The sequence below is a fragment of the Bos grunniens genome, chromosome 22 (genome assembly GCF_055505025.1).
Source record: "Bos grunniens cultivar Pamir isolate PY7600 chromosome 22, Bosgru_T2T1.0, whole genome shotgun sequence".
NCBI classification, from domain to species: Eukaryota; Metazoa; Chordata; class Mammalia; order Artiodactyla; family Bovidae; genus Bos; species Bos grunniens.
Window position 1 is genome coordinate 53,262,185 of NC_141186.1, and position 13,869 is coordinate 53,276,053.

At 46.3% G+C, this 13,869-nt stretch overlaps 1 protein-coding gene across 3 annotated transcripts in view; it reads left to right on the forward strand.

The window, feature by feature from the left end:
• The first annotated feature begins 1,697 nt into the window (after positions 1–1,697).
• The window catches only part of LRRC2 (leucine rich repeat containing 2), a 45,133-nt gene continuing 32,961 nt past the window's right edge, over positions 1,698–13,869 (forward strand). The window contains exons 1-2 of one of the 3 annotated variants that reach the window (XM_086368389.1): positions 1,698–1,833; positions 2,333–2,552. The gene's annotated coding sequence lies outside the window, so the exon portion shown is untranslated. Of the gene's footprint in view, positions 1,834–2,332; positions 2,553–7,795; positions 7,914–11,818; positions 11,955–13,869 lie in introns of those variants that run through there. The other 2 variants (XM_086368388.1, XM_086368390.1) reach the window with 2 other exon arrangements.

The following is a 13,869-nucleotide window of genomic DNA, read 5'->3' on the forward strand; positions in this document are numbered from 1 at the left end:
CTAGAAGCTGGATGTGGGGGAGGGCAGTGCAGAAGAGAAGGCTAATCATCTAACTCAGGAACTGCATGGAGGCCTAAAGAAAGAACAGTACATTCTTAGCACAGCTTGTGCTTCACAGTCTTCAACAATCCAATGTGCTAAGCAGATAATAGCATTGGCAACGTTAGTCTCACTTTTTGGATGAAACAATGGCTCCCATCTGTGGACTTACAGGTCTTTTCCACAGAGGCTGGGCAGGTCTGTGGCAGAACTGGCAGAGGGACACCACCCCTGCCCGACACTTCCTTGTTTAAAGGGGCTCTTGTGGAACTTTTGGAACTTGGAATAGAACCCCTGGAAATCACCTCCTCATTTTCAGGAGAGAATCAAGACCCTGAGTCTGGTGACGTTTGCATGACTGGTGTGAGTTCAGCCTGCAGCCCACACAGGATCTCTGCATACCCCAAAACAGGAGCTCACTGAAAAGATCTGTGTTCCCCACAGGGACAAAGGGCAGAGAAAGTCTAGTGTATGCAGTAGATAGAATCTGGGCTAAGTTTTAAGATAGGAAGAGGATAAGGGGAGGGGAGGGCTGAAGTGTTTGGCTAGATATTTGGTATTGGGCTGGGGACCCACAGGCTGTTCATTCAACAAGTATTTAATGAGGCTACTGTGTTGCTGGTCAAGGGGTGTGCTCTGGGGACACAGTGATGAGAGGTGACCCCACCGCTCAGTGGGGGAGAGAGGACAGTCATGATTGTAGTTGTGCTGCTGTCTCTGGGTGGGGAGTTGATTGACATCTCTGAGACAGTCACTGGACACCTCTGCTCAGTCACTGCTGAAATTGACAGAGGCCACCCAGCCTCTGGCCAGTAATTACTGTGTTAGAGACCCATGGAGGGTCTGGGGTTAGGAGACCCTGGAATAGGGGGGTTCCCAGTCACTGGCAGCCCACATTCTCCCTTATGGAGGGCGCTGACAGATGGTCTTGGTCTCAGGATGGTTCGCTACCACCCTCTTGTCGTCCAACCCAAGTCATTCTGCCATGCACAAGGAGGCCACACAAACCTAAACGAGTACTGGGTGCGTGAACTTGGGTTCGACAACACTCTGAGTTGTCTTGCATTAAAAACTGGGGCAAAAGAGAGTTGTGTGTGTTTAAAATATACAAGTAAGAATTTGACTTAAAATCAATCAACCAACCAAGAATAGTCAAAGCAAAAAAAAAAAAAAAAATCCCAACAGAGATTTCCAGTGTCTGTCTCAATTTCAAGGAAGAAAATACCTTTGGAGATAGGATAAGTTTTTAACTTTAAAAAGTCAATTCAGCGTTTCAGTGGTTGCGACCGTTTAGAGTTAAACCTCAACTGAAGTGAAGTTGCTCAGTCGTGTCCGACTCTTTGCGACGCCATGGACTATAGCCTACCAGGCTCCTCCGTCCCTGGGATTCTCCAGGCAGAAATACTGGAGTGGGTTGCCATTTCCGAGATCTTCCCAACCCAGGGATAGAATCCGGGTCTCCTGTATTGCAGGCAGGAGCCACCATCTTTAAAGCCATCTCAGATGGCTTTACCATCTGAGCCACCAGGGAAGCTCAAATAGTTAATAAAAAGAATAGCCATTTCTGCAGCACGATGATGAGGTTTAAAGTCAAAGCCTACTTTTTTCATAGGACTCCTAGGGACAGTTGTGTGGCACCTCTATCATTGTCTCCTCAGGCCAGAAGAACAATGAGCCAGGCTGGGGAACTTCAGCTGAGGAATGTAGATGCTACCAAGCTCAGCACCCAATGGCTTCTGATAAAACCCAAGTGACACTCTGGCAGAAGTGGAGCCCTTACCCGTTCATCAACGAGTAAATGGCTTTCTCTTTTCACCAGTTAACTTAGCAAATAGCCACTGGAAACCTCTTCTGTATTTGCAGAGACCTCTATGTGGGGTTTAGAAGAATAGATTCTTGCTCTCAAAACTCTGCAGTCTCAGAAGGGAAGACTGTTCAAACGAGCCAATTTAATGCTATACTGTTATAGAAATTGGGTAAGAGGGACAGAGAAGGCCTTAGGAGGAGACTCCTTGTGTGTGTGTGTGTGTACGTGCGTGGGGTGGAGGGTATATCATATCAATTTCTATATAGACATAAACTATCTTATCAAGAAATACTTGGTGTGTTTCTACATTTACAGTGAGCTCCCTTGAATGTATATCCTGGTGACTTTGGGGAATATATCTAGCCAGTTAACTTCTAGCACTGGAATTGTTTGGTTAAAGGGAGAACATTTCCAAATTTATTTTCCAAGAAGTTTGCGCTGGTTTCCTCTCCCTCCCTTTTCCTCCCTTCCCCACACATCCCCCAGGTCCTTAACAGCTGGCTGCAACAAGCATCTTGTACGAGGATGCTGAGTCACTTCAGTTGTGTCCGACTCTTTGCGGCCCAATGGACCATAGCCCACCAGGCTCCTCTGTCCATGGGATTCTCCAGGCAGGACTACTGGAGTGGATTGCCATGCCCTCCTCCAGGGGATCTTCCTGACCCAGGGACTGAACCCAGGTCTCTTACGTGTCCTGCATTGACAGGTGAGTACTTTACTACTAGCGCCACCTGGCTGGCAGGATCTGCTTCCTGACTGAGGGTCAGACCCACACCCCCTGCCGCAGAAGCACAGTATCTAACCCACTGGACCACCAGGGAAATCCCACAACAAGTAGCTTAATTTTTGCTGAATCTGTTTGTGAAAATAGTATCCCGTTGTTGTTTGGATTTGCATTATGTTTACTGGATGCTTGTATGTCTCTTCCTATGAACTGGCAGGTGGTTCTGAGAGGGCGTTTGAACTGGAGTTTCCCTTCATTTTGTCAACCCTATTGTTAACAACCAGTTTTCTTGTCTTTCACCAGCCCCTCTCCTTATGCCTTATCCTCCACACCAGGAGATCAGGAAACCTGGTCTTCTGGAAATCTCACCTCTGCAACCTCTAGAGCAGTGTCTGTCTGTCTGTGCTGGTTTCCTTTTGGCTGAATCTTGTTGTGTGCCGCCTCTGTGGCTGACACATCACCTTTTCGCCTTACTTTCTAAATGAGAAGGTGGGGTGGGCGTGGACTAGGTCTTTGAGAAGCTCCAAAGGAAAACAACTTGCGCCCCCTAGCCTGAGCTAGGAAATACAACAAAAAATACTCCCCGCCGACAACAGTGAAGGAAAAAATAAGTGACTCTTGAGTACTCTAAGCAGTGCTGAATTCTGGGCAGCTTATTCAAGAGAGGTCACAATGTCCAAGACGAAATAGTCTTGATGCGGTTACCAGAAACCATGTTAGGGTAGGGGACTTCTGATTTAGACTTCTAAACATGGCTATGGTTTAGAATTCTCACCAAAATTTTTCTCTTTTCAATCAAATTAGTCCAATAGTTACTCTGCTGAGCACACTAGAGGAGACAGGATCTCCTAGATTGGACTCCTGTTCCTTTCCCACTTCCCCCAGAAAAGACGAGCCCAGTAGTGTATTCCAAATACCATTTTAGTGTTATCAAAAAAACTGCTGACGGCGAAGGAGCCATCATTTCCTGATGGCCCCGAGACCAGGTCAAGGTCAGTGGCCCCGGACAGACAGACAGATAGATGGGCAGACAGACTCTTTGAAGGGACTTGGGAAGGTGAGCTGGGGTCCCACTTGGTTTCACAAGACATGGAGGATCTCATTTTAAAGTGCTTCTTAAGTGGATTTTGTATCAGATTGCATTCAGGCATTCTTCACAGCTCTTAATGGTTTTGAAATGGATGAAATGCAAGTGGAGGGACGGAGGGAGGCCAAAGTGCAAAACCCAGGCTGTATCAGAGATGGGTTACTGTGCTCCAGGGAGAAGATTTCCTGTATGCAAATGACCCTGGGCACTTTGAGGTGCTCTCTACTCTGGAAACAGTTGATCCAGGATAGATATCTGAAGTACGGGAACTGTGAATAAATGATATTCTATTAAGCCACTGAATTTGTGAGAATTTGATACAGCAATATAAGATGAATGGGTAAATTTTTTTTAATGAAGTATGTTTTACTTTGATAAAAGTCTACAAGTAATTAGGGTTACAGGTTAGTGAATTATTCCAAAGTCAGAACCATGGAACCACAACCCAGGTCAAGAAGAAGAATATTACTAGAACCCCAAAAGTCCACTTCCTGCTTTTTCACAACCACCACTCACTCCCTCTTCCTCAGAGCTTTTACGTTTTAAATTTCTAATCCCAAAGGTTGGGTTTGCATGGTTTTGACCTTTTTATAACCATCAGCGTGTATGTATATCTGCTTCTTTTTGCTCTTCCTTGGTGAGAGTAATCCATATTGTTTGTAGAAGCTTGTTCATATTCAATTGCTGTATAGTATTCCATTGCAGCACCACCAATTGAAAAGATCATTCCTATAATACTGATCTATCAGATTATTTCATTAGCAATCAGTTGTTCATGTGTTTGTGTGAAGTGGTTTTTTTTCTTTTCTAATGCTTTATTCTTTCTTCTTATACCAATATCATTCTGTCTTTAATACTGTAGCTTTATACTTTATAATTAAAAAGTCCTTGATATTCAGAATAGTAAGTTATCTCCCTTTCATACTTCAGCTTATATCAACTATTCTTTTTTTTTTTTTATAGCAACTATTCTTGACCTTTTCAGTTCAGTTCAGTTTAGTAGCTCAGTCATGTCTGACTCTTTGCAACCCCATGAATTGCAGAACACCAGGCCTCCCTGTCCATCACCAACTCCTGGAGTTCACCCAGACTCACGTCCATTGAGTCAGTGATGCCATCCAGCCATCTCAACCTCTGTCGTCCCCTTCTCCTCCTGCCTCCAATCTCTCCCAGCATCAGAGTCTTTTCCAATGAGTCAACTCTTCGCATGAGGTGGCCAAAGTACTGGAGTTTCAGCTTTAGCATCATTCCTTCCAAAGAAATCCCAGGGCTGATCTCCTTCAGAATGGACTGGTTGGATCTCCTTGCAGTCCAAGGGACTCTCAAGAATCTTCTCCAGCACCACAGTTCAAAAGCATCAATTCTTCCATGCTCAGCCTTCTTCACAGTCCAACCCTCACATCCATACATGACCACTGGAAAAGCCATAGCCTTGACTAGACAGACCTTTGTTGGCAAAATAATGTCTCTGCTTTTGAATATGCTATCTAGGTTGGTCATAATTTTCCTTCCAAGGAGTAAGCGTTTTTTAATTTCATGGCTGCAGTCACCATCTGTAGTGATTTTGGAGCCCCCACAAATAAAGTCTGACACTGTTTCCACTGTTTCCCTATCTATTTCCCATGAAGTGATGGGACCAGATGCCATGATCTTTGTTTTCTGAATGTTGAGCTTTAAGCCAACTTTTTCACTCTCCTCTTTCACTTTCATCAAGAGGCTTTTTAGTTCTTCTTCACCTTCTGCCAAAAGGGTGGTGTCATCTGCATATCTAGGTTATTGATATTTCTCCCGGCAATCTTGATTCCAGCTTATGCTTCTTCCAGTCCAGTGTTTCTCATGATGTACTCTGCATAGAAGTTAAATAAGCAGGGTGACAATATACAGCCTTGATGTACTCCTTTTCCTATTTGGAACCAGTCTGTTGTTCCATGTCCAGTTCTAACTCTTGCTTCCTGACCTGCATACAGATTTCTCAAGAGGCAGGTCAGGTGGTCTGGTATTCCCATCTCTTTAAGAATTTTCCACAGTTTATTGTGATCCACACAGTCAAGGCTTTGGCATAGTCAATAAAGCAGAAATACATGTTTTTCTGGAACTCTCTTGCTTTTTCGATGATCCAGCGGATATTGGCAATTTGATCTCTGGTTCCTATGCCTTTTCTAAAACCAGCTTGAACATCAGGAAGTTCATGGTTCACGTATTGCTGAAGCCTGGCTTGGAGAATTTTGAACATTACTTTACTAGCATGTGAGATGAGTGCAATTGTGTGGTAGTTTGAGCATTCTTTGGCATTGCCTTTCTTTGGGATTGGAATGAAAACTGACCTTTTCTTGACCTTTTACATTTCCAATCAATTTTTAGAACATTTTCCAAATTTCTAAAAATTTCTGCCAGGATTTTGATAAAAGCACATTGATCCTTTAGAATTACTATCTGTGTCATATTGAGTCTTTCAGCCTATGAAGATCTGTTTAGGTGCTGTTTAATTTCTTTAAAAAAATTTTTATTAATAATTCCTATATAGAGATATTATAGAGTTTTGTTGGATCATTCCTAAATATTTATTCTTTTAATGTTAAAGTGAATGGTATCTTTTACTTCCATTTTTGTGGCACTAATTTTTATATTGATCTTGTATCTAGTGCTCTTAAGAAATTTACTTATTAATTAGCTAGCACTGCCATAATACATACCACAGACCAAGGGTCTTAGAGAACAGAACTTTATTTTCTCACAGTTCTGGGGACTAGAAGTCCAAGATCAAGATATTACGAGGTTTGATTTCTTCTGAGTCCTCTCTTCTTGGTATGCACATGGCCATCTTTTTGCTGTGTCTCCCAGAAATTTTACAAACTAAGAAATCTGACCAATATGAGAGGTCAGATCATCAGTGATTATTTCATTATTCTTTTTCATAACTCTCAGTTTTTTTGATTCATTGCATTAACCACAGTTTACCGTTGGATATTTAAATGCTTGTTTAGAGGACACTCTTCCAACAAACTGTGACATTCCAAAGGGCAAGATCCTGTTTAATTCACTACCAAATCCTTAATACCAAACATATTTCCAGGGATATAGTAAGCACTTAATAAATATTTGGTAAATTAATAGATGAATCCCTGTGGAAGAAAATAAGTATGTATGAGAGATTTCTTTCAGTTAGTTTTATGATTGTAGTTTCCACTTTTGGTAATGATTGAAAAGGTAAATCAAATCTGTAGAAAACAATTAGAAAGTTGGACAAAATAATTTTGAAAATCTGGCTTAATAATCAGTAGATCACTTGGATTTAGTAACTAGTGCAGCCTTCCTGAACCCAGGGCGTTGAGCTCAGGCAGGACTGAGTGACTATGTCAATGTCAACTTAGTATACCATTTAAAATGGTAGCTTAATTAAAATGTCAATAAATAGAAAATGTTCCATATAGAAAATAGTCCCTCAGAAATCAAACTATTTTCTAATTAGAGTTTTTATGTATATACTAGACAAAGGTATTTTGCTGTTTTAGGGTGAAGTGTATGAGGAACTGGTGCCATGAAGAGGCACTGAGAGAGGTTGTCTTGGACATGATTACTGCTTATTAAGTGACTATCACATCGTCCCAATGTTGGATATCAGGAAAACATATTTGTCAAATTAGTAAAATCTCTAGACAGAACCTAAACTCACATATGTTTTAGGAAATTAATTTCTTAATTAAATTAAGAAAAAAATGTACCGTGAAACCAAGATTTTAGACATCTGTTGCTTCAAATACTGGGGCCGGGTAGAGGGGGAACCAGCCCTTACATTTCCTTGGTCATATGGCTTTCTTATCTTGCTTTTTGTTTGGTTCCTAGTTTGGCGGGCTAAGAACGCGGCACCCTTGGCCTTCTCTGGCCTGTTTTGTTTAACACGCTTCAGGATTTCCAATGTCAAAAGGCCCGGCCGCCTGCAGGGAGGTGCAGATAATCCCGGGTTGTAGGGCTCAGATTGGCCGGCTCGTTGGCTGCCCTGTGCCAAACCCTCCCCTCCCAAGTCTGTTTTGTCTCATGCCGGGCTGAGTCACATAGAATAGATAGATAGTTTATCAGCACATGTCCTACAGATCATATTATCAGCTTACAAATATAGCCCGTTAGCGCACAGGCGGGCAGGCTCCGTGGTCGGAGCGTTTCCGGCCGCAGCGTGTGGCTGCTGCGGTGTCAACAGGCAGGCTCGGATTCCGCTCAGAGAGCCGCGGCAGGGGTTCAGGTTTGCAGCGTGATCACGGGTAGGTGGGCGTGGGGGGGTCAGTGCGCGGCAGCTCCTGAACCTGGGGGAACTGTGGGGAAAGCGAGGGAGGGGGTGTGTGGCACCTGCGGAGGTGGGGGTCAGTGCCTCCTTGTTTATGTCTGTTCCTGCTGTGCCAAGGCTTGAACGTGGATGCAGGCAAAAGATTCCGCATCTATCTGCGTTTTAGGGCATGGCCTGGAATTGAAGGAGAGCCTGTGGGCGGGCCTGTCCAGGGCGCGGGTCTGTTGGCGCCGGCTCCACACATTCCTGCTCCTGCTTAGTGAGTTACTCCCAGCGTCATCCTTGTACCCAAGGGTGAACTCAAAGCCTGCTGGTCCAAAGTGCTGTCCAGGGGAGATAAATCATCTTTGTTTGTGCTTCTTAAGTGCGGGGGAGGGGATGATCAAGTGGTCGGGGAAGTCTGTCCTGCAGGAGAGGCTGGGGATGAGGGTGGGAAAGTGACTGGAAACTCAGAGAATTGTCTAGTTTTGTAAGCAGGTCCACTGTCCTGGTGGCTCTTCTAATGACCAGATCCCCTCTGTTAACTCAGAGGCTGGATGTTCTCCCAAAGAACCTTCATGGCTGTTAGAGAAAAATCCCCAGATGCTCGTGTATTTTATCTCTTATGCTTATCTTATGTTTAATTGGGAACAATGTGTGTCTTAATTTCTTCTTTTCTTTAAATAACTGACAGCTTTTTGAGCTTTACTAGGTGCCAGGTACTGTCTTAAGCACTTGACACAAATGATCACTCGTGATCCTCCCACTAATCCTGTAGGCTCAGTGCTGCTGTTACAGTGTGTCCGCATGAGAACACTGGGGTTCAGAGAGGTTAGGTAACCGCCTCGGATGCAGGACTCCAGCCCTGCAGGCTGAGTCTGAGACTGTCCTCTCGATCCTGCCTGGAGCCTCTGCCTCCCATGGCCAGATTTTCTAGCCTAAAAAAATTACCATAAAATAATGGGTGTCCCCTGGGGGGAACTCTGATCAAGGGACATAAAACGTGACTTAATTTAGAATTTGGCTGAAATAGTGTGACTGTTGTGACTGACCTCGCTTGAAGATTTAGCCACTATTTCCCCCACTGTTTCTATCAGAAAACTCACTCTGTGTGCCAACTCTGGGGTCCAGGCCTTATGTGAGGATAGGAAAAAATTTGTGAGCCACTAAAGACCCTCGTCTGCCATGTTATTCTCCCAGTGTGCCTTGGTGTCACTGGAAGTTCCTGTTGGTTATAGTCATCCCCTTGGATCCAGCAAGGCTGATGATAGGTGTTTTCTGCACACGGAGAATACACCTGGAAAAACACTTCGGAAGGCCTGGCGCCGGTCAGTCCAGGGAATGAGGGTCCCTGGGGGCTCTGAGGCACAGGTGGGGAGGAGGCAAGCCAGCCCTCTCTCCCTGTGTCTGATCCAGGTGACCCCTGATACCTGCTCCCTCCTCCCCCGTTTGCTACTGTCCCCGCTCCCAGCCTCACAGAGGCAGCATCAAGACTGGCTTGGAACCTGAATTGTGGGGTTAGTTGAGTCTCCTCCCAGACTCCTCCAGATCCTCTCCACTCTGAATTCTCTGAGATGAAGCCCTGCCGCCTTCCAGCCCAGTCTGTCATTTGACCAAGAGTGAGAAGACTGGGTGACCCATAAGCCTCCCCTCCTACCTAGAACCCTGTCCTGTGACTCTAAGTGGACACTAGAGTTCTGGGCCAAAGGACGTGTTCTTCCGTCACCCTCTGGCTTGGGATAGCGGACGATTCTGTAAAGTGGTTCTGATATACCTGACTTGGGGAGGGAGCACGGAAAACCATTCAACTAAACCCAGAAGAATAGTCCTTTCCGCTCTCTCACAGTCCCTGTGGGACTATCCACCCTCCTCCCAACATACTTCAGGGCATCTGTTCCCTTCTGGCTCCCACAGCAGCTCCTTCAGTCTGTGTTGTCGAATCCACACGCCGCACTGAAATGTATCCCTTTAAACATCTGTTCATCCCTCCAGATTGAGAGCTCAGAGGCAAGGACGTCCATCTTTCTGCATTTAATGAGTGTTCCTAAATGTCAGTTATTTAGGGTTCCTGGGAATCAATGAGCAGAAATACACACCAAGTAAACAGACTGCATACCCGGGGTTTCTGTGTCGAGATTCAGAAGCAGGAGCCTGGAGCCTGGAGCCCTCTCTAGTTCCTGTGTCTGTTACTGTGTCTGTGACTTAGCGTCAAGGGCTGACTTGAAGGGTGAGGCTCTGAGCCCCAGTCTGGAGCCCCTCGGGTGGCAGCTCCTGTCAGTAAACCATGTTTCTGTCCATCGACGGGCAGATAAAGTATAATTGAACAAATGGTCGAATGATTCAACTTGTATGATATGCTGTGAAGTAAGTAAGGAATAGTCTGAGAGACAGAACAGCAGGGGGCTCTGCCTTAGACAAAGAGGCCACGCTAACGAGAGAACAGCAGAAGCCGAGTCCAAGGGTGCAGGGGTTGGGGGAGTTGTTTGGACGGGGGAAACGTCTAGGCAGAGGGAGCCGCGTGTGCCGTCTGAGGGGGGACGAGGCAGGGGGTGGACAGGCTCTGTGGAGGAGAGCAGAGGGGGCAAGTGGGGGGTATGGCTGAGGGGAGGTCACGCCAGGGTCTTATTGGGCCCTGTGAGGAGCTGGGATCTCCCTCTCAGCCCAAAGGGAAGTCTCTGGAGGACTTGGGCCAGGTGGCAGCATGGTCTGGTTCCCCTCAGATGGTGATGCTCACCATTGTGTAGCAAATGGATTGGACGTGGGTGAGTAGGAAGTCAGGAGACCAGCTGTGAGGCTTTTGCACAACTGGGGCCAGATGTGGCATGGATTGGTGGTGAGAAACGCGTGCCCTCTAAGACCTACAGGATAGATTGGATGTGTAAATGAGTGTGTGTGTGTGTGTGTGTGTGTGTGTGTGCACGTCTTCATAGTGGGTGATCAGGGTGAGGAAACAGCATAAAGAAATGACCTCCAGATGAATGTGAAGTCATTGTCAAGCTGGGGAATTAAGGCAGCCAGGGATGGATAGATTCTAGATGAGTAAGTTTGGAGGGAATCGTGTTTCTTTTGAGATATGTGTGAGAAGTGGGTATGTCAAGGAAGCATAGACACCAGATGTCACTATAAATTAAGACTAATTTTTATAAGTGCCTCCTTTGTACTATATTACTATTTATTTATTGCTGTATAAAACTTATCCCAACATTTAAAAGGATAAACATTTGTTTTCCCATACTTTTGAAGGGTCCAAAACCAGGAGTGCCTTAGCTGAATGATTCTGGCTCAGGGTCTCTCATGGAGTCTAGATTTTGGCCAGGGCTACAGTCATCTGAAGGCTTGACGGAGGCTTGAGGACCACTCACGTGGCCGTTGGCAGGAGTCCTCAATTTCTCTCACGAAATTTCTCACACGGAATTTCTCCATAGGGCTGCTTGACCACCTCGGGACATGGTGGCTGGCTTTCCCCAGAGTGAGTGAACTGAGGGAGAGGGTGATGACTCACCTCAGAAGTCACACACCATCACTTTTACCACATCATAGTCATTAGAAGCGAGTCCAGAAGACCAGCCCAAGGTCAAGGAGAGAGGAATTAAGCTCTAGCCTTTTAAAAAGAAGAAAGTCGACGCATTTGTGCGTGTCATTTAGAGCTCTCACATCCACTAGAACTTTGTGTCCAGGAAAAACAAAGCCATTCTGGGAGCAGAGAGGAGGCCGATTCAGGAACAGGGGAGCAGGTGCCACCCAGTCAGCAGCCTGGGGGAATGAAAGCTGCTCTCTCTTATTGTTCACGAAAGCTGGGGTCGGCAAAGGATCACCCACAGGCTGGGCACAGGGGCACTGCCAGGGCAACGTGAGCCGTGGAGACCAAACCGGAGTAATGCCCTTTGTTCCCGTTCCCTCTAGACTCTCAGCACCTGTCTACCTGGCCAGCCATATCTCAGTGCTGCCCAGGGCCCACACTGGTTGCCATTCACATATTTGAGACTCTACTGCTGGCAACTGCCAGGCCCCAAGCAGTCGACTTTCTGCTCGAGAGTTGGTGAGTTAGCGTGTCACTGACCTTCAGCCCAATGTCCAGCTTGAGATGAGTGGGAGGGGAGGACACACAGGCATCACTGGGGCAGAGAGCGAAGCTGACTATAGTGGGTCCCCCCTCCTCTGCCCCATGCTCGTGGCCTGCCAAGCCTTTTCCTCTTGGATCTGTTGCTCGCTCTGGTCCTGAGAATGTGTCCAGTGGGCAGCAACTGGGCAGAAGCATAGATGCGAGCTCATTGCTTGGGCAGGCCCATGCCAGACAGGCAGGAAGACCAGGCATTTTCTCTTTTGTTATATAAGTACTTTCATAAAATATTTACTATCTTGCCCTTTACTAAAAGTTTGCTGATCTTGCAGTAAAGCAAATGGTTTTTCCAGGGGAAAAAAACTTTGTTTCCACAATGAATCCAACCTATGAGCATCTCTGAAGGTTGACCTTGTCACTCAGGGCCTGAAACACTGGAGGGGAGTGAACCTGACCACAGTTTATACCTGTGCCCTTTTCTGTCATAGTGAGGGACACATTGGATCCCTCCCCTCTCACAGTCCCAAGTATTTTCTTCTCTGGAAGGTGCTCTGTGGTTGTAGACCCTATGGCCAAATCTAGGGAGACTTGTTCTCATGAGTCTGTGCTCACCTTGTGAAGCCAGATCTCCAGCAGAGAACCGGCATGAGAGTCCTCTTGGAACCATGAATCCTTGCTGTTAAGTTCACTGTGGGCCCAGCCTAAAGCTCTGCCTTCTTATGCTGCCTCAGGAGAGTCTCCTTGGTTGTAGTGTTTTCTCTGAGAGGTTAATGTTTTCTTTGTGTTCAGGGTTTGCAGACTGGACCCTGAAGAGGTTAATTTTTCTCTTCTGCTATGGTATAGTATTGCTGTTGTTCAGTCGCTCAGTAGTGTCCGACTCTTTGCAACCCCATGGACTGTAGCCCACCAGGCTCCTCTGTCCATGAGTTTCTCCAGGCAAGAATACTGGAGTAGGTTACCATTTCCTTCTCCGGGGATCTTCTCGACCTAGGAATAGTGGATTCTTTACCACTGAGCCACCCGGGAAACCTTTGGTGTAGTATACTTTGGTGATATTTCTATAGCTCTACAGAAAGTTAATGCTTAGAAAATTGCATTTTATGTAATTACCTGAAAGAGTGGACTGAATGGAGGTCATGGTACAAAGAAGAGATTAACTTTGTGAATTTGCCAGGGGACTCTCATTCCCCCCAGGCTGCTAAGCAAGTGGCTCCTGCGTCCGTCCTTGAATCTGCCTCCTCCCTGGCTTCCCCATCCCTGCCCTGGCTCCAAATGGCTTTTTATCCCTGGATGGAATGACTCATGGGCTCTTGTCTTAAAACCACTTTCCCAGTCTCAGCCCCACCCATAGGGCTATGACCTCCTGGGTTAAGGTCAAACCTGTTCAGTTGTCCAGGGGCCCCTGGACTTCAGCCCTGTCCTGCACAGGGTGCCAGCAGCTGGGCTGGACCTGGGACTCAGGAGCTGGTGTTCCTCCGCTTCCCAGGATCTCTGCTTCTTACAGTGTAGATTCCCAGCATACAGTCACCACTTACTGTACTTAGAGTCTCTAGTTTTCATTATGCATATTTGTAAGTGGAACATCTGACAGGCAAAACTTTGACTTAAATCCTGGCACATTCAGAACCCCCTTAGTTGAAGGATGCTGCTGCTAAGTCGCTTCAGTCGTGTACGACTCTGTGTGACCCCATAGACGGTTGCCCACCAGGCTCTCCCATCCCTGGGATTCTCCAGGCAAGAACACTGGAGTGGGTTGCCATTTCCTTCTCCAATGCATGAAAGGGAAAAGTGAAAGTGAAGTCGCTCTGTTGTGTCCGACTCTTCGTGACCCCATGGTCTGCAGCCTACCAGGCACCTCCGTCCATGGGGTTTTCCAGGAAGAGTACTGGAGTGG